Source organism: Podarcis tiliguerta, assembly GCF_965153285.1.
Source record: "Podarcis tiliguerta genome assembly, chromosome: 10".
NCBI classification, from domain to species: Eukaryota; Metazoa; Chordata; class Lepidosauria; order Squamata; family Lacertidae; genus Podarcis; species Podarcis tiliguerta.
The window spans coordinates 35,242,084-35,263,249 of NC_139543.1; the positions used below are offsets into that span (position 1 = coordinate 35,242,084).

General features: G+C 41.3%; 1 long non-coding RNA gene across 1 annotated transcript in view; it reads right to left on the minus strand.

Annotated features, from left to right (window-relative positions):
* The window catches only part of LOC310657953, a 28,010-nt gene extending 12,210 nt beyond the window's left edge, over nucleotides 1-15,800 (minus strand). The window contains exons 1-2 of the long non-coding RNA XR_014502028.1: nucleotides 15,673-15,800; nucleotides 9,652-9,728 (exon numbers count right to left, since the gene is read on the minus strand). This is a non-coding gene — a long non-coding RNA (uncharacterized lncRNA). The remainder of the gene's footprint in view (nucleotides 1-9,651; nucleotides 9,729-15,672) is intronic.
* Nucleotides 15,801-21,166: the final 5,366 nt, after the last annotated feature.

The window sequence follows — 21,166 nt, forward strand, 5'->3', positions numbered from 1 at the left end:
CCATAGTTTGGCTTCGTATTATGTGCTAACACAGCCATAGACCCTCAGCTGAATTTACCTCACAGGGTTACAGGGAAGATACAGTAGGAAGGGGAGAACCAAGCACACCATCCTGAGGTCCTATGGGAAAGTTGGAACATCAATGTAAAAATAAATAAATAAATAAAATTGGGCATTTGGCTTCTTCAAAACCAATAACAGGATTTATATACCACTTATGTGCCATTTATATACAACTTAATCATCAAAACCTCAAAGCAGTTTACATAAAATACATTATGTATACATTAAAAATGCTGTAAAAATTTAAATGTTAAAAACACACTGACTTCAAATTTTCCAAAACATAAATGAGTTAAAATATGTGGTTGATAATAATAATAATAATAATAATAATAATAATAATAATAAGTAGTAGTAGTAGTAGTTACATAATATGTAGTTACATATTAAAATACCTGTCAACTTCAAGGCCGTATCTAAAATAAGTTCTGAAACAATGCCTGCTCCATTTTTAATAAATATCTGTCAGAGTTCAAAAAGCAATCTACCCCTAAACAGTAACACCGAAAAATGCTAGCAATATGAAAGCTCACAGCCACCAACTCTTTTGCTCAGTGTGCAGGTACTAAAGGTAGCGCTCTCAACGATTTGGGTTAGTGGAAAGAATATTAAGGTGTGGAGAAGTGCCAAACATCAAACCCCTTTCATTGAAACTTTCCGATCCTCCTGGCATTTTGAGTAACAAAATGTTACTGACGGGTTTAAGTGACCTGGCAGGGCAAGCAGAACCACATTGTGTTGGCCTCATTCAGTCTTCTTTGACAGACCCCAGAGAATTCCCCTCCTGAGCTGCATGAGCATTTGTTTTGTCAGTCACATTCACATATTGATAAAATAAAAACCATTGTATTTGTACCCATCTCTGGAATGAGTATAACAGTTCAAAATAGAAACTTCAAAAATTCTTTAAAAGAATAAAGTCAGAATATAATTGTGTAAATGTTATCATTTATAAATGTTATCATTTATAAACAATAAGCCTGGCTCTGTCAATAATTTTTTTGTCCAAAAAATGATCACAAATTATTCCTCTTGCTAATATTATTAACCAGCATATGTTATTTATTCTTACTAGCTTATTCTTACTTATCATTTATAAACAATAAGCCTGGCTCTGTCAATAATTTTTTTGTCCAAAAAATGATCACAAATTATTCCTCTTGCTAATATTATTAACCAGCATATGTTATTTATTCTTACTAAGGTAAAGGTAAAGGTACCCCTGCCCATACGGGCCAGTCTTGACAGACTCTAGGGTTGTGCGCCCATCTCACTCAAAGAGGCCGGGGGCCAGCGCTGTCCGGAGACACTTCTGGGTCACATGGCCAGCGTGACATCGCTGCTCTGGCGAGCCAGAGCCGCACACGGAAACGCCGTTTACCTTCCCACTAGTAAGCGGTCCCTATTTATCTACTTGCACTTAAGGGTGCTTTCGAACTGCTAGGTTGGCAGGCGCTGGGACCGAACAGCGGGTGCGCACCCCGCCACGGGGATTCGAACTGCCGACCTTGCGATCGGCAAGCCCTAGGCGCTGAGGCTTTAACCCACAGCGCCACCCGCATCCTTTTATTCTTACTAGCTATCCCAAAACATTTACCATGTTTAGGGAAGTTTTTAATGACTGATGTTTTAATGTATTTTTAATCTTTTGTTGGAAGCCGCCCAGAGTAGCTGGGGAGACCCAGCCAGAAAGGCGAGGTAGAAATAAATTTATTATTATTATTATTATTATTATTATTATTATTATTATTAGTGTTGTCAATCTCAATTATTGAGTCTGTTATCTAATATCCTTCAATTATGCATCTAGTTATGCATCATTGATTGGCACCTGGGTTTCAACATCCTTTTTCTTTCGTTCCATGCTTTAGGACTAAGAGTGGCAGAAAGTTACATCTCAGAATCAGGTGGAGCGACTTTCACACTTAGGTTCTGTGGCCTGGGATCAGCCAGATGCAGTTCTGGCAGCACCTAATCAGGCCTGTTAGGACTCTCCATTTGAACTGCAAGCCAAGCCACACCCACTTTCTCTATAGGTGATCGATGCAGCATTGGATACTCTATAAATATCAGTGCAGCATTGGAGAGCAGTGCATCAGCTCAATGGATGTGTTGCTGCCATGCAGATGCTGTAGTCATATTGACTGGCACATGGTTAAAGCATTTACAGTCGTACCTCTTGTTACATCAGACTCCGGCTGCATTTTTTCAGGATACGAACGCAGCAAACCCAGAAGTGTATACTTCCGGGTTTTGCCATGCGCGCATGCACAGAAGTGCTCTATCACGCCATGCGCGTGCACAGAAGCAGCTCTCTAGTTGCAGATTTTTCGGGGTGCAAATGGCACCCTGGAATGGATCGAGTCCGTAACTAGAGGTACCACTTTAAATGAGACATTTCTGGCCTTCCCCGGTTGATGGTGAAGAACTTGAACTCCAGTTCTGTGAAAGGCTGTAATGCGTAATCGTATTGGTACATAAGTCATGAGTTATAGGATTCAGCACATTCAGCTGGATGCATTGCTAATCTCAAAGTAATGCATTGATCTAACAAGCAACATGCCCCCTGCACCTTTCCTTTGAAGGGAGGAGAAGAGTTCTGAGATGAGCAAGCAAACAGACATTCCTTTGAATCAGCTGCCTCTGCAAAGCCCATTTGTCCTGGTGTCTCTCCAATGGAATGCAGCAATGGAAGCAGCAACAGAGCTGGTCCAGCATCAGAATTACTTCCACATTCACAGGGGACAAAGGCTCCGGAGTGATAGGAGGAGGCTTAGGTGGTGGTGGGTCAGGACTGCCTCCACCCAGAGCCCTATGAATCAGCCCAATTTGGTTCAGGACATGGCTGAATCTGGTGCACAGCCCTACAGCACAGCTGAAAACTGTCAGCTCTCCAGTGTACTAGATGAGAAAGATTCTTCCAATGAATTGTACATATTGGTGACAGGTGCCAAAATAAACTTGTCTAGTGTTGTAGTTTTCAAAAAACTGCAAGTGACTCGAGCACAAAAATAGTCCTTCAAGTCAGCGAAAAGCCAAAAGAAAACAAACAACCCTTGCAGTTTCCTGCCAATGTCCCATTAATTCAAAATCGCTAGGTAGCTCAAGACTAACTTTTGAATGAAATTCTGCATCTGATGGGTAACTCTGCATGCCAAGAAGCATCACAAAATAAATTATCATGGTTAAATTATGAAGTCTCCAGTAGGAGAATTAAAAAAGAAATGCTGACAAGCCGTGCAAGGCAGCAGTGCATCCAGATGCTCAGAAACGGCCTTACAGTGGTGCACAGTGCATGTAGAACAGGGTAAATGGTTACAACATTGTCTTAGGACAGGGGTAGGCAACCTAAGGCTTGTGGGCCGGATGCGGCCCAATCGCCTTCTCAATCCGGCCTGCGGACGGTCCAGGGATTAGCGTCTTTTTATATTAGTAGAATGTGTACTTTTATTTAAAATGCATCTCTGGGGTATTTGTGGGGCATAGGAATTAGTTCATCCCCCCCCCCAAAAAAAAATATAGTGCAGCCCACCACATGGTCTCAGGGACAGTGGACTGGCCTACAGCTGAAAAAGGTTGCTGACCCCTGTCTTAGGTTGTGCCCAAGCCCAGCACTCTCAGTATATTTCAACAGTTCCATCCCTTAACTATCCTGAAACAAATCTTTCTGTGTTTCCAGTACATACAGAATGTGTGTTTCTCTCCCATAATCTTAACCCTGGTGTTTTTCACCTTAAAACATACCATGCTGAGACACCCTACAACAGCAGTTGGCAGCACAGTGCCCATGGGCTCCAGCGTGCCCACCAGTACCTCCTATGGCACCCACAAAAGTCTCAGTACCGTAATTATCCCCTCAAAAATCCACAGTGCATGAGAGACTATTTACTCTTCTTGCTCAGTTCCTATTTGCATTGGCTCATGCTCTCCTGACGTATCCCCGTGGCAGTCATTTTGCATTATGCCACATGCCCAGTGTCAGCCATTTTGTGACGGGTTTCCACAGCACTTTCTCAAAATTCCAAACATGCTTACTGGCCCAGAAAAGTTGATAAGCCCTCTTCTATATCACGTCCCCCGGCAAAATGATCAATTCCCAATACACTGTGGTTACCAACTCACTGAGAGATGATTACAAAGTGCCTTTCCCTTCTGCTCCTCAGGGACTCACTGGACCAGTCTTCTAATAGTGGACCAGGACCACCGGTTGCCTGCCATCTTAAATGAGGATGGAACTGGTCAATGAGACCTGATGGGCTGGGAGAGGCAGGATGTGTTAATGTCTCTCAGCAGTCTCCACATAAGGTGGGAAAGTACTAAGATATAAGCCTGTTCCTTTGATGTCAGGCCCACAAAAATGTTACACCCATTTTATAGGTTCCCTTTGGTTTCTAAGCATATAGCAGTTATGTTAACCTTCTCATATTTTTTGAAAACCATTCCACCCGGATCATATATGGAATATAATTTCTGTGAATGAACCTGAAATGAATTTTTCATAGAGGAACCACCTTTAGTCTCATCCTTGTCACATCTCTCCGGCTCTAGTTCTATGCGCTGCATATGGATGGGGAGAAATGACTTTGACTGACATTTAATGCAAACCTACCTAATTCACATTGTCCAAACCAAAATGAAAACAGCTTTCTTGAGAAATTCTCACTTCTCTGAATTTTGTTATTTATCGTCAACCAAATAATGGATACAAAAATTTGTGCACAGCAAAAGGCTTGTATTAGTGAAAACAATTCAGTTAGGAAAATTGCTTGCAATAATGTGTATAAGCATTCCATGCAAACATGCATATGTTAGGAGAAATGTGTGTGGGATTTTTTTGCAGGGTTTAGAAAAATCTGAACACTGATGTGGAAATGGGACAGACTGAAGAAACGTAAATGAACAAATTCATCCACCCCTAGTCATGCAGTTGAGGTCAGACAGGGCCATTCCCTACAGCCTATTTTGTTGTTGTTTAGTCGTTTAGTCATGTCCGACTCTTCGTGACCCCATGGACCAGAGCACGCCAGGCACTCCTGTCTTCCACTGCCTCCCGCAGTTTGGTCAAACTCATGCTGGTAGCTTCGAGAACACTATCCAACCATCTCATCCTCTGTGGTCCCCTTCTCCTTGTGCCCTCCATCTTTCCCAACATCATGGTCTTTTCCAGGGAGCCTTCTCTTCTCATGAGGTGGCCAAAGTATTGGAGTCTCAGCTTCACGATCTGTCCTTCCAGTGAGCACTCAGGGCTGATTTCCTTAAGAATGAAGATCTTTTTGTCCCAGCAGGCATTCACTATGCTACTACAACTCTTGTGTAGTGTCAGCTACACATGCTCCTTCATCTGAGTGAAATTCCAGAAAAATTGTGATTCCGGAATAGAGGCACAGATCACAAGCGTTAAGCCAGCAGAGCTGCTGTTGACACTTAACCCTGAACATTTGTTTGCTGACACGGTGACTTAGAAGATTGGGCCATTGAGATAAAAGGGATATGAAATTGCTTTATTTCTGTTGGAGCAAATTGATGTGCAACCCAGTACCATAGCGTTACATTTGTTCACTTGCTGCCATCCCACTGGTATTAAAGCTGCTGGTTTTCAGGTAGTTTGTGGATCACAGTTTAATCTCTCTTGCTTGAGTTAAAGCAACTCTGCCCATGATGAGTTCCTTTAATAATTCCAGCTTGCTTCAAAGCAAGGAGCTGTTAGCTTGTAATAACCTGGCTTTCATAATGCTTTTGACTCTAAAAATACGGCTGGTTTGTGAAAAATCGAACCTATTAATACAGGGTGGGTGGGGGAAATATGAATGCAAAGAAGTTTAAAGACAGTATAAACAATGAAGTGCCATCAGCATGAAATCAGGCAAAGGATGATAATATTTTATAACCCTCTAAAAACCATTGCCAAACATTTTGAAAGCATTACATAATATCAGTGTTTTGGGTGTGGGTTAATCATGTTGAGCTCAGAAAGAGGAGAGAGCATAAATATTAGATGGCACAGCATACTTTGAAGGATGTGATGCCTCTAAAACATTTTGAGATCCTGCAATGAAAAAGGTGAGTAAAGATCTCAAACTCTATTAATGAATTATTCAAGATGCAGAACTTGGTTTTGGGAAATGTGACATTTCTGTAAGCAGTCTTCTCTTCATTCCAGTGCCACCCCAAACAATAATCATCCCCGGCTATCTCAATGTATAAAGTGCTTTACAATTCTAATCTCCTTTTATCGTCACAACTCTGTAGAGCAGATAAAGCTATTTGCCTGCAGTTATGAGTTTCACTGCTGAGCTTCCAGGCCATTGAGTATCAATAGCAAGCAATGCAGTGGCTGAGTACCTGAACTGCAACAAGGACTCTCATTGCCCTCTGTGGAACATTTTGCATACAGAGATCCTCAAAAATATAAAGGAGGATATAAACAGCTGCCATATGCCTGGTAACACTGGTTCTCTCTCCTGCCCTGTACTGAAGGGCAGCAGGTCTCTAGACCTTTGATCTGAAGTCTTTTATGTGCTTTGTTAACAAAGGTACTCTAGAGATGGCAGCACTTGAACCCTGGACTTTTTGCATAAAGGTAGCAATGTAAACAAGGAGATGAAGATGTAGTTCAAAAGACAGAATTCACAATTTCAGAATATATTATTATTATTATTATTATTATTATTATTATTATTATTAGTTTGGATTTCATATCCCGCTTTATCACTACCCGAAGGAGTCTCAAAGTGGCTAACATTCTCCTTTCCCTTCCTCCCCCACAACAAACACTCTGTGAGGTGAGTGGGGCTGAGAGACTTCAGAGAAGTGTGACTAGCCCAAGGTCACCCAGCAGCTGCATGTGGAGGAGCGGGGACGTGAACCCGGTTCCCCAGATTATAAGTCTACCGCTCTTAACCACTACACCACACTGGCTCCCTATTATTATTATTATTATTATTATTATTATTATTATTATTATTATTATTAATTTATTATTATTATTATTATTATTATTATTATTATTAATTTATTATTATTATTATTATTAACAAACTAGAACATCTGCAGAGAAGGGCGGCCAAGATACTTGAGGATCTGGAAACCAAGCCATATGAGGAATGGTTGAGAGAGTTGGGCATGTTTAGCCTGGTTAAGAGGAGACTGAGAGGAGATATGAAAGCCATCTTCAAATATGGTTGTCACGTGGAAAATGGAGGACGCTTCTTTTCTCTGGCTCTGGAAGGTAGGATCTGAACCAATGGATTCAAGTTACAAGAAAGGTAGATTCTAACTAAATATCAGGAAGAATCTTTGGATGGTAAGAGCTGTTCAACAGTGAAATAGACTCCCTCGGAAGTTGGTGGACTCTCCTTTACAGCAGGTTTTTAAGCAGAGGTTGGATGGCCATCTGTCATGCATACTTTAGTCGAGATTCCTGCATTGCAGAGGGTTGGCCTGGATGACCCTCAGGATCCCTTCCAATTCTACAATTCTATTATTCTGCTTTTCAGGTCTGCTCTGATAGACATTGTCCATTCACTCTAAAATTATGCATAGGATGTTGTATTTAATGGAACAGACCACTCAGTCACTAAATTGACTGAATCCTGTTGGGTTAGAAAGGGAGCACCTTTCCCCTTCTATACAGTTTGTCATCTCTTTTCCAGCAGATGAGAGCATATCTTCAACAAACAGGATTGGGGATGAGTAATTGAATTCCCTTTCATTTATTCTGCTCACTCTTTCAGAAATGATATTATGTGACACAGAAAGCTACATTCAACCCCATATTTTGTTAAAATAAAAGACAACTTCCCAGAAGAATGACACATTTCTGCAAGTGGATAGATTGAAATGCACAGCTGATAAGAAACTGGATTCCATTTTTCCTCTCCAAAAGCCTTATGCACTCCAACATCAAAGTGCCTTCTTAAGGACTCTTTTCTGGCAGTTCATTAGAGTTGATGCCAGGGCAGCAAATCACTGTCAGTTGTCCTTTAGACTCCTTACAGATCACCCAGTGTAATAATGCAGAGACTTAGTAAGGCACCCAGGAACATTAAATAAAATAAAGATTACAGAGATCACAAAGGGCATTCTGTGTTGATATTTTGTCCTCAGATGTTCATTCCTTCGAATATATTATGCAATATTGATATGGTATTAGAAAATAAGAAAGAGCAACGCATTCCAAGTCCACCTTGTGCTGGGTTGTGGCTAAGCTGGCATCTCCAACACCATTACCCACGACTCACAAATCCTCAGCCATACTTAAGAAAGTAGCTACATCTGTCTGTCACTGCCCACTACCATATTCAATGGGCTTGGGTTAAAACATATTTCAAGGGGTGCAATCCAAACATGTATACCATTAGCAAACTCATTTTCCAAGCATCAGTCTTCATGCTTCAGGGAACCCCAAGATTTGCAGAAGTACAAAAAACAAACAAACACCACAACCACCCTGCAAGGGTAAAATCCAAATCCTACAGGGTGGAACCCAAAAGTAGTATGATGAATACTGAGCTTCCTGGGTGAAAACAGAATGCTCAGTGTTTGGATGAGGGGAAGGAAAACTGGGGATTAGAGTAGCCTGACTGGACTCCTGAACAAAGGTTCTTCTTGTAACTTGTAAGTTGCTCTGGTTTAAATGCACACAGAAAAGGCAGGGTATCCAGGCATCCTTACTTCATTTCCCCCAGCTAGTGAGAGCTGTCTTAGGATGCAGTCCAACAGACATGTATAGACTCGACCTTCACAAAAAGTGTATGCGGCTGGACAAGAAGGCAGTGGTGATCATTGCCCAAATACTGGCACCACCAGTTTTGTAAAATGTGCCATGGAAATGATGAAGCTTAAAAAAAACTAGTAGAGAGCTTGGAGGGAAGTATAAATAAATACTTTTGAAATTAATGGGTCCTTCTTTCCCTTTATTATTTCATAGTTAGCCACCTTATACATCAAGCAGCAGAAAAACACACAAAGAGGAATAGAAATAAAGAAAATAGTCAGGGAAAATATTGCATACAATCCTTTGGCCTGGAGCAACTATCGAAACATACTTTCAGTGTTACAACAAATCAGCAGGAGGAAGAGGTTTTTTGTTTTGCTTTTAAGAATACTTGTGGGCACTTTAACTTTCATCCTAGCCATTCATGTACAGTCTCTGTGTTACTATCATTTTTGTGTTCAATGAAAAATAAAGGCAGGGGGCTTAAGTCGTTTGGCAAATTATCTGAGCATACTTCAGGTGCAAGCTTCTCTCTTCACCAGCTCTCCTGCCCAACTAGCTAAAGGTCACTGAGTGCAGGAGAAACCAATCAAAATGGTGGTAAATCAGACCAGTTCAAAATGGCAAAAATCAAGCAGCATTTCATTTGACCAAAAAATGCTTTTCACAATTCTGTGAAATAGTGCGGGGGGGGGGGGGTGTCATCTTGCTACTGACATGAAGTAAAGAAAGTGAGAAAGATTTCTGAAAGGGGGGGACTTTAGCTACTTTCTACAAGGACACATGTACACAGGTTTCTTGTTAACATGAGTCGATTTTGATTCATGATTATTCATAAGCATCAGCTATGAACTGCATAAGTCGTCCTTTACCTGGTGGTGCATCTGGAATGAGGGAGAAAATAGCAGCAATGGGGCCCAGTTACGTGTTGTGAAGGTTTCAGGTTTCACTGCGGGAAGAAGAAGCATGCAATGGTTGTCAACCTATCTCTGGAGATATAAAATCCAGCTGTCACCCAGGTCTATCTCCACCTTTGGTGAAGCATACAGGTCCCTTGGTACATGGAGAGCATGGTTGAGTCCTTGGAGATAATGTACTAAAAAATGGGGGAAAGTGTTATACTGTGGTTTTACATAAGCAATATATGATGGGCAAGAAGCATTATCATGACAATGGCATGCTTAAAGTTATTTTTCAAAGGTTACCAGGGCTCAAATTCCATGGCTCAAATTTTTGAAGCTTGTGTGAATCAGCATATGATGAAATTTTAGTACCCATCTCCTCAAACCAAAGCACAAACCGTCATGTTGAGTGGCAGAAAAACCTTGAACAGTATATTGATGGCTGCTTTTATGTACCCTTTGGGACAATGAGCACTGAATGGGCATGACTCATTTCATAGAATCATAGAATCATAGGATTCTATGATTCTATGAAATGAGTCATGCCCATTCAGTGCTCATTGTCCCAAAGGGTACATAAAAGCAGCCATCAATATACTGTTCAAGGTTTTTCTGCCACTCAACATGACGGTTTGTGCTTTGGTTTGAGGAGATGGGTACTAAAAGGGACTTGTTGAAGATATGGCATTCCTGTATGCACAGGAATGCTTGTATTTCTAGTTTGGCTTACTGTAGATAAGAGCACAGGTTTTCATGTAGTTCTAAAGCATTACATCTTAGGAAGGAGGAAAATGCAAAATTCTACATCCTGGAGGGCATTTCCATTTCAGAAAGCCTATCCCCGTTTCTGTCTTCAAGGTAAAGGATCTGCGGCTCAGTGGTAGAACCTTGCTTTGAATGCAGAAGGTCCCAGGTGCAATTCTCGGCATCTCCACGTAAAGCTGAGGGATAACACTGGTTGAAATCCTGGAGAGCTGCTGCAGTCAGTCTAGACAATACTGAAGAAGAAGGGGCAAATGATCTCATTCAGTAGCAGGCAGCTTCCTATGCTCCTCTGAAAGGTAAACAGACTCTTCTGATCGGAAATAAAATCTAAGTGCCATGACCTAAAGCAGGATTAACCCTGCCATGGCATCTTTCAGAGTCATGAAATGATAGTATTTTATTTCCAGCATCTAGGTTGTTTACCCATGGCCATATGAAATCTATACCTGCAAATAAGCATGAGCGTAGATTCCAAACCTTTCCCTGTCTAATTTACTTACCCACTTTGCATGCAAAAGTTGTGCTGTAAATTCCAGAACAGCATGGGATTTTAAATGACTTCATTACAATGCTCAAAGGCAATGTTTTATTCCTTTAGCCCTAGATTCTATTTGGGTTCGCCACCAAGGATAAAACGGGAGGTGGTACTGTATGCCAACAAGTCACTCTTCCTCTGGCAGCTTTTAAAGGTCCAATTCTCAACTGTTGATTGGCGTTTATCTCCTGGATTTTGAACCCACAGTTTCCACCCATCCCACCAGCTTGGGGTAGTTTACAATGTGAGACCACCTACTAAAAACAAGCAAATAAAATGCAAGCTAAATAAAGCATGTACTTGTTTCTTCATACCTACCAAAGCTTCCTGATCTGATGAGCCTCTCTAATTGACTCTACTACCACCAAGGATGATCTTCAGTGGCAAGAGGAAAGCATGCACAAACATTCCTTAGCCTGCCATGTTTCTGAGGGTTTTTTGTTGGGGTGGGGAGGAGTCTAAGTCTCTCTGTGTGTGTGGTTATGTATATGTGATAGTTTCAAATCAACATGGTTCAGGAGCAGCCAGTGGAAGGTTATTGTTGCACACCTTGCATATTATGCCAGAAAGACTGGGGTACCCAGGCCAGTTACAGAAACTTTTAGCTCTTGTCTAGTTCTGGGAGTCTCCTGGACAGCTCCTCTGCTCTTCAGCACTTGACCCACTGACTTGTGTTAATCTTGCTGAAACTGCTGGACAGCTCCCCTGGCTCCCCTGGAAATATGGGGAGGACAGACTGGAAGAGAAGTCTAATGATATTTAGTTAGGATCAAATTTAGGGTACACAATAGACCTTTAGCATATAGAATGTAGTATATGGAATGTAGCTGAAGTCATGCCCCAAACTAGAAGTCGGGGTATACTTGAGGACAGAGTTTGTGAGCAAAGAAAACACAAATACATTGAAATGGATTTAAGTCTGCAGTGTTGCTAGGATGTTTTCTGGGCAGTAAGGGGGATGCTTTTTAGAACATGAAGACTTGTGTATTTGTTTCTGCTCCATCACAACCCCTTACTACTCAAGTTGCATATGTGCAGATTAAATGGCTTGTTCCAATTCTTCCTATGACAAAAGAAATTTCTTTCTCTGTAATGGCTGCCCAGAAATTCCAACAATTCAGTGAATCAGGGAAAAATGAAACAATGTCTATTAGTGTATTTAAAAAGAAGATAGTGGAATTGATGTTTTGAAACTCAGTACATTAAACTGAAACTCTTTCTGGATAATATAAGCATAGAAAAGCAAATGCATACAGTAAATGCATATTATTGTCCTGAATAATATAACATTCCACTCAAATGTATTACAGTGGATTGCCCTAGCACATGAAAATAGGAAAAGTCACTTCAGGATTCCAATCAGTAGAGAGAAAAGCTGTCTGGCAAAATCAGTCGGCCAGCTACTACAGCATCTCTGTTCTATTTATAGAAAGCCTTTCAAAGCAAGCTCTGCTGCTGTCTGTATCATGTAGCAAAATTACAACTGCAGGACAAGCATTTTGTAGTATCTGTGGCACTTGGCAGGAAGTAAGAATTGGTTCCCAGCCAAGGAGACAAAAAAAAATTGATATGGCTGATTATGATTGAGGGGGTGAGTGGAATTATGCAAAGGTAGTCACTGGAGTAGCTTCCGAAGGAACATTAGGCAAAGGCTTTTGATGATCCCAAGAATGTGCTTTGCTGCTGGGCTGGAATTGATGCAGACTTCATGAGAAAGATATGGGATAAGTGCACCGTCAGGCCTCTACAATTCGCGACCCATCAAGCTGACCCACTATATTTTGTGGCCTCTTCAAAGCTTAACAGTCCAGAGCAAAAGCAGAGAGATTTATTGAGTATCTCCTGAGCAACCCTTCCCTGCTTAGTGGCTTCATTCTGCAGGCTTCACATATATTCTCAGCAGGAAAAATGCTCACAGAACACTTGCGCTGGGCAAGGAATTGATGCTATTTTAAAATGTATGGGGATGCTATTCTCCTGCAGTCGATTGGATGTTTGGCCTTTTAGAAACGAAAAGAGGGCAGGCATATTGTCAGCATCTCTCCCTAAATAGAAATGCAATGCTTAGCCCTGTGACTACTTCTTGCCACAGCTGGACTCCATATCCTTCATCAGAACTATATTGAATACCGATTTTCTGTACTGAATGTCTAAATATAGACAGCCTGTGTGTGCTGAGAAAGATTTGGAGTGGTGAACTTTGCATGTTTGGATGAATGCACATAGAATCCTCTACATCAGGGTGAAGTGCCTCCAGCCCAGAGGCTCAGAGGTTAGGCAGCGCAACCATTTTGAGCAAAGCACATCCACCTGACATGTGATATCTGGCACAGAAAAATTAAAGCTGTGGCTGCAAAGGAAGAATCGGGAATGTGCTCCTGATTCATCCTTTGAAGTCAAAATTTGAATTTGCAAATAGCTTTCCTTTGCAGCCATGCCAGCTTGAATTTTTTTATATATAAAAAATGGCGAATTCAAGTTAGAGATGCAGAAGCAGAATCTTCATCTGCAGCCATGGGTGGCACTGAACAGCCATGCCTCCCCCCCGTCAAAGTGGCCTATTGAGGGTAAAGCCCTCTCCTTGATCACTTTTAGATCAGAGTTGCTGATCACATCACAAATCCCAAGCACATTCAGCCAGATGTACAAAAATTTGGGCTCATGGTACAAAGGGTTAAGGCAGGGGTCAGCAAACTTTTTCAGCAGGGGGCCAGTCCACTGTCCCTCAGACCTTGCGGGGGGCCGGACTATAATTTTTTTGGGGGGATGAACAAATTCCTATGCCCCACAAATAACCCTGAGATGCATTTTAAATAAAAGCACACATTCTATTCATGTAAAAACACCAGGCAGGCCCCACAAATAACCCAGAGATGCATTTTAAATAAAAGGACACATTCTACTCATGTAAAAACACGCTGATTCCCGGACCGTCCGCAGGCTGGATTTAGAAGGTGATTGGGCTGGATCTGGCCCCCGGCCGTAGTTTGCCTACCCATGGGTTAAGGCTTCAGCCAGTGTAGGGAGTGTGGCTCTCCTAGTCAATAATAGCCAAGAGGATAGAAGTTAAGAGACACTTGCCATTAACCAAAATGGCAATTGTATCGGCTGAAAGCATCAGGAATGAGACCAATGGATTTATGTATGTGGCACTTCATTAGAAATTTGCTGTGTGAGAGGTGCAGGATTTACAGTGGAGGACTGCTGAACAATCTAAAATGTATTTTCAATAAATCTCAGAAAAGTGGTACCCAGAGATAATTTGAAGTTGGGTAAAAGGGATTGAGAGAGGAAAGCTTTTTTGGGGGGTGGAATTAAAAACCCTGTAGCAATCACAATGTTTCAAAGAGAGCTTCCCACAACATGTTAATGCCTTTCCCAGAGTGGCTAGGGAAATCCAGCCAGATTTGGGGGGGGGGGTTAAATAATAAATTATTATATCATCATATCATATCATCATATCATATCATATCATATCATATCATATCATATCATATTAATTATAATACCTATGAGTGACACAGGTTACAATTTAAGTTAATGGCTGCAAGTACAGAATATTTTCAAAGTTATTCTAGGTTGATGAATGTGGAATCCAACGATTAGGACTGGGTGGTAACTGGTCTTCAGCTAAACATCATGATATACCAATTTATCACAATTTCTGAAATAAGGATGGTGCATTGGCTGGCTTCATGGTTTTCCCCACATTAAATCACATTGTGATTTTTGCATAATAGTGCACACACACACATCCATCACGATTCACAATATATTGCCAGGTCAAAAATTATGAAACCAATATCATGATATGGACATCAAACTGGTTTTGGAAGGGGCATTATATTGAGTGTGTGTATGGTAAAGAAGGAGCCTGCCATCAGAGATAGATTTAGGGAGCACGACTGGTTCAGTTGCACTGGGTGTGGGGCCTGGGAGGACTGTATGAGGAGGTGCCGCAACTATGATATAAAATGGAAGACAAGAGGTGGGGGGCACTGAATTTTGGTGTTGCATAGAACGTTGCTGAAATTTGAGGCCCCCAAGGTCCGCCTCTGCTGCCTTGCCATACAAATGGCATTTCCCCTGTCGATCTGTTGATTTAATTTTCGTATCTGCAAAGAACTGCTGTCTATTTGTTGTCAGGCTACATCGGCCCAAGGGCTATATTCCCTTCAAGGCATCATTCTGGAGGCCAAATGCCAGTGGTGGGCGGGGGCAGAGGCAAAAGTGTCTATAAAGGTTGTCTTTATAGAATAGGCTGGTTCCTACTCACTCATCCCTCTCTATCCTTTATTCAGGCAAGTAAGATGCATTATCAAAGTTCGGTTACGTGTTTTAGCCAGGCAAAAGCACTCAAAGAGAGTGCCCAGTATGGTTGATGAGTGGTATGGCCTGGGGAAAAGGAGTGTGGCCTGAGGAGGAATCTCAAAAGGCCATACAGAGAGGCCTGGAGATCTGCATTTATGCACTAGGCCTGAGGTTTCCCATTGCTGGGCTACAGCATCTGAGCATCCACACTTAACCGGATGACTCCAGTGGAACTCAGAGCAGGATTTCACAACCAGTATCCGACTCTTTAAATGGCTTACACATGCCCCCCCACAATTTGGCTAAAGCCAAGAACGTGTTGACTTGACCGATCAAACAGAATGATGTGATATGAGTTATATAGAGCAAGTTATACATACGTAATTGGGTGGTTACAATGGACTCCGATGTGATTTAGTGGAGAGATGACAGGCAATGCTGTAATAATTGAGTAATATAGATGGGTCTATAGGCTAAGGCCATGATTTGACAGCGGTCCTTTGCTTAAATGGAAGATAGTGGTGTATGTCAAAAGAGTTCAAGAGAAAGATCTTTACATAGTTTATGCTGTGTAGTAACCGTGCCAATATCTGCAGTGGGAGATCAGAGCATTGCCATGGCAACAGTTGTAACACACAAAAAACAGGTACGTAAATTATGGATGCATCCAAGTAGCTAATCATTTGAAGCGTCTTATGCTCAAATGTAATGATTTCTAAAATACATAATTCTAGGAATTAAAGAGAGCAAACCACAGCTTTATTTATATCTATTTACTACTAGAGCATAAAAAAAATCTAAGTGGTTTAAAACAATCTGAGATAGTATATAACACAAAACATCTTAGATTTTACTTTAGAAATATCTTCTATTGCAGCAGGCTTAGTTAAAAGTACATGGTATAAAGCTTGATGAAGACGAAAGTCTTCAGTGGGGTTATAATTTGCTTTGTTCTATTTTGCTAGCTTCAATATACTTGAAATATGTTTATGCTTTGTATAGCTTTCTCCTGAGCCCAAAAAGCAAATCTGTCACCCTTATCGTTTCCACCCCTTTTAAGCTCCATAGGGGATCAGTCATTTTTCTCTGAAGGATTTCAGGGTTGCTTGTGCTGCCAAATGGGACATGACAGAGACAATATCTTCTGAATCATATTATAAAAATTGTCATCTTGACACTGTCAGGGTCTAAGGGGAAATGACATAAATTTTACTCATAGAGCAGGAAATTCTAATCAAAACTGATTCTGCTCTTAAAATATTGGCAGGACTGTTCAAATAACTTAGAAGGTTACTTGTTATCCTGTCAAGTAAATACATGGAAATATACACCTCTAATGATGAGGTATGCTATAAACATAGACAAGTGTCCTTTCCTTACTTTATTTAAATACACTGCATGGTTCCCTGAACTTGGAATGACAGGCGTTCTGAACATGGCTCACAGCCAGAACCGGGAACCTGTGGCCCTGCAGATGTTGTTAGACTCATAACTCCTCTCAGCCCCAGTAAGCATGATCACTGGTCAACACCAATGAGAGTAGTCTGACTTAAATCAATACTCAAGGTGCAAGAAATATGGATGAACATGCTTATCACTATTGCCCTCTGCATGTTCCAGGGCATTGATCTGCACTGGAGAAGGCTGTTCTGCACATGGAGGCTTCCTTACATTTTGGAACCCTGGATATCTAGATTCCAAAATATGTGAGATTCTCCACGTGTAGAGGTGGTTTCCTTGCTACAAAGCTAGTGCTCCTGCACATACTTTCCACTCCTTGTCTGTTGTGGGTGAAGTAGAAAATGGAACTACATGATCTCATCTGGGGCCCCTGGAGGGAGAACTCAGGAAGACCTCCCTACTTTTAGGGAAAGGGGTGATATGAAAAACTACCCATCTCCTTGGGCAGAGACAAGGCCATTTGCTTGGGGAATCCATTGAGTCATTTACTTCTGTGGGTCAGCTGTAAATGAATAAATGTGGATCTAATTCAGCCCACTTACCTCTTTATTTCCAGCTTCAGGGTCAATGCAGGAATGGCCTCCGCTGCTGTTTTCCACACGCTCCCTTCTCACAATCTTTCTTCATAGCAAAGCAATAGACAAAAACAGAAGCACAGCTGTCCTTGTAGCCTATGCAACAAAGCTTCTCTGTGTGCATCACCCAATTTACGACTTTTAAACAGGATGCACATCTAGATATTAATTCCCATCCATGTATTCATACATAGAAACATGCATCTTTTTGAAAGCAGCGCAAAGAAAACACATTTGCACTCCAGAGGGCTTTCAGATGTGCATCTGATTTACACCTCTAATCTAGAATTTTTTATATTCATCTCCTTAGCTAATGTGTGGCAAAGAAGCACAGGACTTTCTTCCCCCCACCATTTTTTTCTTAATCCCACACAACAAATATAACAAAAGAAGATCATTACGTACAACCCACAAGGTTTCCCCCCACAGGCCTACATTTGTCACAGTTTGTGTAGCTTGCTGGCTTTTTATTGGTTAGAAGTTTAGACTACCTGTTATATTGGTTCTATAGAGTTCTGAAACAGCAAGTCTAGTAGTTGAAGGACAAGAAAATCTCTCTCACTCTCTCTCTATTGTGTGGTTTTTAATACTTCAATCGTTGTCATGGCACTGCAGATGCATTAATGTTGAATCTGGTCATACAATGTCTCTTAGAGTCCCTTTATAACCATTATGATACTTGACTTCAATTGGCACTTTCATGACTAAGGAAGAATATCTTGATATTTCTTTGTCTTGGGAAATGTTGGCTTCATTGTATTAAAATTACAGGCTTGGGGTCTTGCGGTGGAGGAGCGATAGTGCTTCCATCCTACACAAAGAAAGATCTGTGTTCTCAAAATCTTGTGACTTGCTTGAAATGTAGTAATTTGTATCCCAACAACTTATTTGGTATTCTCATACCCTATTCCCCCAAACAAAGTTCCTCTTTCTCTGTAAGCTCAGTTTATCTTTCGACTATTCAAATGAAATTGAGCTTTGCTTACAAATGAGAACTTTTTAAATACCTTCCTCTAATCTAACGGTAACCTTTTCAGTTCTAACATTGCCGTTGTTACACAAGACACCTTCACGGGTGCTCATCTATACTGTATTGTGCTTGTGGTGGTGAGACCTCTGGCACTCACTGGCTGAATGTGTGTTTTAATTCAGAATGTTCATTTGCTCATGGAACAAAGCAGTTTACAGACTGGCTTCTGTGAGGAATGGGAAAGTTGTCAGCATGGCTGGGATAAAACCACAGGGGATATAGCTGAAGAAGAGGCAAAGAAATGAAGGAAAGCTAATAGATTGGGAGCTCAGAGGCATGGTGTAATTTGGGAATATGTGCAAAATTACACTAACAGCTTTGTTTGTGTCTTTAGTTACCCTTCCCCTGTGTCTGATTTCTGTTCAGAGTTGAGATGCTAGCTGTAGCGGGCATTTTGAAACAGCTCAAGGCTACAGGCCTCTGGCACGACTCACCCACCCCCACCCACCCTTTCTCCAATGAATGTGGGTATGTGCATAGGCAGGTATAAAGCCAAGGCTGGATTCAGCAGTGATGTGGGAGGGTGTTGGTGATAATGGTAGAGCTCTCTTCAAAATTGGATCTCTTGATATACAGGTTGCTGTACTTATTGGAGGTTGCCGCCCACACACTTCTACTGTGCTTGCTGCTGGTGTGGTGGCTGCTCTGTAAAACCGCTTTAAACAGCTTGCAGCAGAGTTTCTTCCTGGCGGCAGACGACAAGAGACTACGAGACTTGTGCAAAATTCTCAGTCAAGTGTTGCTTTATTTCTTGGCTAGTTCACAAGCGACTATATACAAAACTATTTACATATGGTACATACAGTATAAACTCACAGCATGTGGGTACTCTTTCCTCATGCAGGCAAATGCAACCTGCAACTTCCTCTTTTTTATTTTCATCCCAGGCTATAACCAATCAGCCTAGATTGTCACTCCTAACTATTAAAGAAAACTTATTTATAAGAAGAAGAAGAGTTTGGACTTGATATCCCCCTTAAGGAGTCTCAAAGCGGCTAACAATCTCCTTTTCCCTTTCTCCCCCACAACAAACACTCTGTGAGGTGAGTGAGGCTGACAGACTTCAGAGAAGTGTGACTAGCCCAAGGTCACCCAGCAGCTGCATGTGGAGGAGAGAGGAAGCAAACCCGGTTCACCAGATTACGAGTCCACCGCTCTTAACCACTACACCACGCTGGCTCTCTTTAAAGCTACAAACACCTTTTTCTGTTTCTTTGAAGAATGACTTCCTAACAGTACATAGTAGTATAGTTTATGATGCAGCAGCATATCTTGATTTAATGTACATCATGTGTTCGAATTGTCTTGTGTCTTGAAGCAATAAAACACTTTACACTTAACTGCGTGGGCATGGAGTATTCTTCACTATCTACTCTGGAAAGGCTGACAGTGAGAAAGGAGAAGATTCTGAAACTTTGCTGGACTATTCTGCTGGTGATGCACAACTCTGCTAATCATACTATTATAGGTGTGATATCAAAAGACAATCAAAGGAGGATTAAGGGAGGGTGAAGAGTAGGCAATGAACCGAGTTTGGGCATTAAAATGTAGGGGTGCTTTAGGACACGGTCTCTATGAATTCCAGTGTGAACTGGTTAGATCCATGCCTCCTGCACTAAAATGCAGATTGGAAGGTAATTATCGTTCAGATTTTGCACTTCTCAGAATTTTGCAGCAAAGTTCCTGGCTCAAAAAAGTATACCAAAATGCATTTCAGATGTGTCTTTTAGAACGTCATCTATTTTAGAAATATATACACTGGAATAAAAGATGTATTTAAATACATATTTGGGGATGACATACAAGTGTTCATGCAAAGCCACCCCTCTTAATCAGAGATTAATGCAGAAGTGGGACAGTACAGAACTATGAATGAACATATGGAAAACTGGCATGGACTGGGAATGGGATGCAATTAATTAAATGCAAACAAAGCCTCTGTGGCAAGCAGTGCTCTGAAAAACAGGCCTCTTTTAGCCGACTCCTATACTGTACTGCGAGACTGTAACTCAGCGTCTTTGCAGTTCCCCTTAGCTAGCTGCTTAATCTATTACCTCACTAATGCAGTGGTGGAAATAAAATGAATTTGGCTCATCTGAACAGCCTTGCATCCTAATTAGAAGGGATAATAAGCTAATGAGCTATTATAGTTTTTTTTGTTTTTTTTTTTTTTTTTTTTGAGGGCCATATCATATTCCAAGGGGGGTTGAGTTTGCAGCTCTTCATCGATACACTTAAAAGTTCCTCTGGTAGCCCTCTTTTAAAGTATACATTTTGGAGAAACAGTGTGATGCTAGTTTCCCACAGGCATCTGGGAACAGGAGGGTTCACTAGCCTCATATTCTTATATTCTTATGTTGCTTGTTTCAACAATTGATCTACCACTTAACATGCAAGTTCCATGTGGTATACAGTAAGATTACAAAACACACACACAGTGGATAAAATCAATTAAAATAAATCATTATACAGTGGTACCTCAGGTTACATACGCTTCAGGTTACATACGCTTCAGGTTACAGACTCCACTAACCCAGAAATAATACCTCGGGTTAAGAACTTTGCTTCAGGATGAGAACAGAAATTGTTCTCCGGCAGCGCGGCAACAGCAACAGGCCCCATTAGCTAAAGTGGTACTTCAGGTTAAGAACAGTTTCAGGTTAAGAACAGACCTCAGGAACGAATTAAGTACTTAACCTGAGGTACCACTGTAACAGAAAACATACTTCACTTTAAATGTCCGTTGAGGTGGCCTGTCTGATCTCAGCCAAGAGGAAGTTCCACAGAATCAGACCCACTATACTGAAT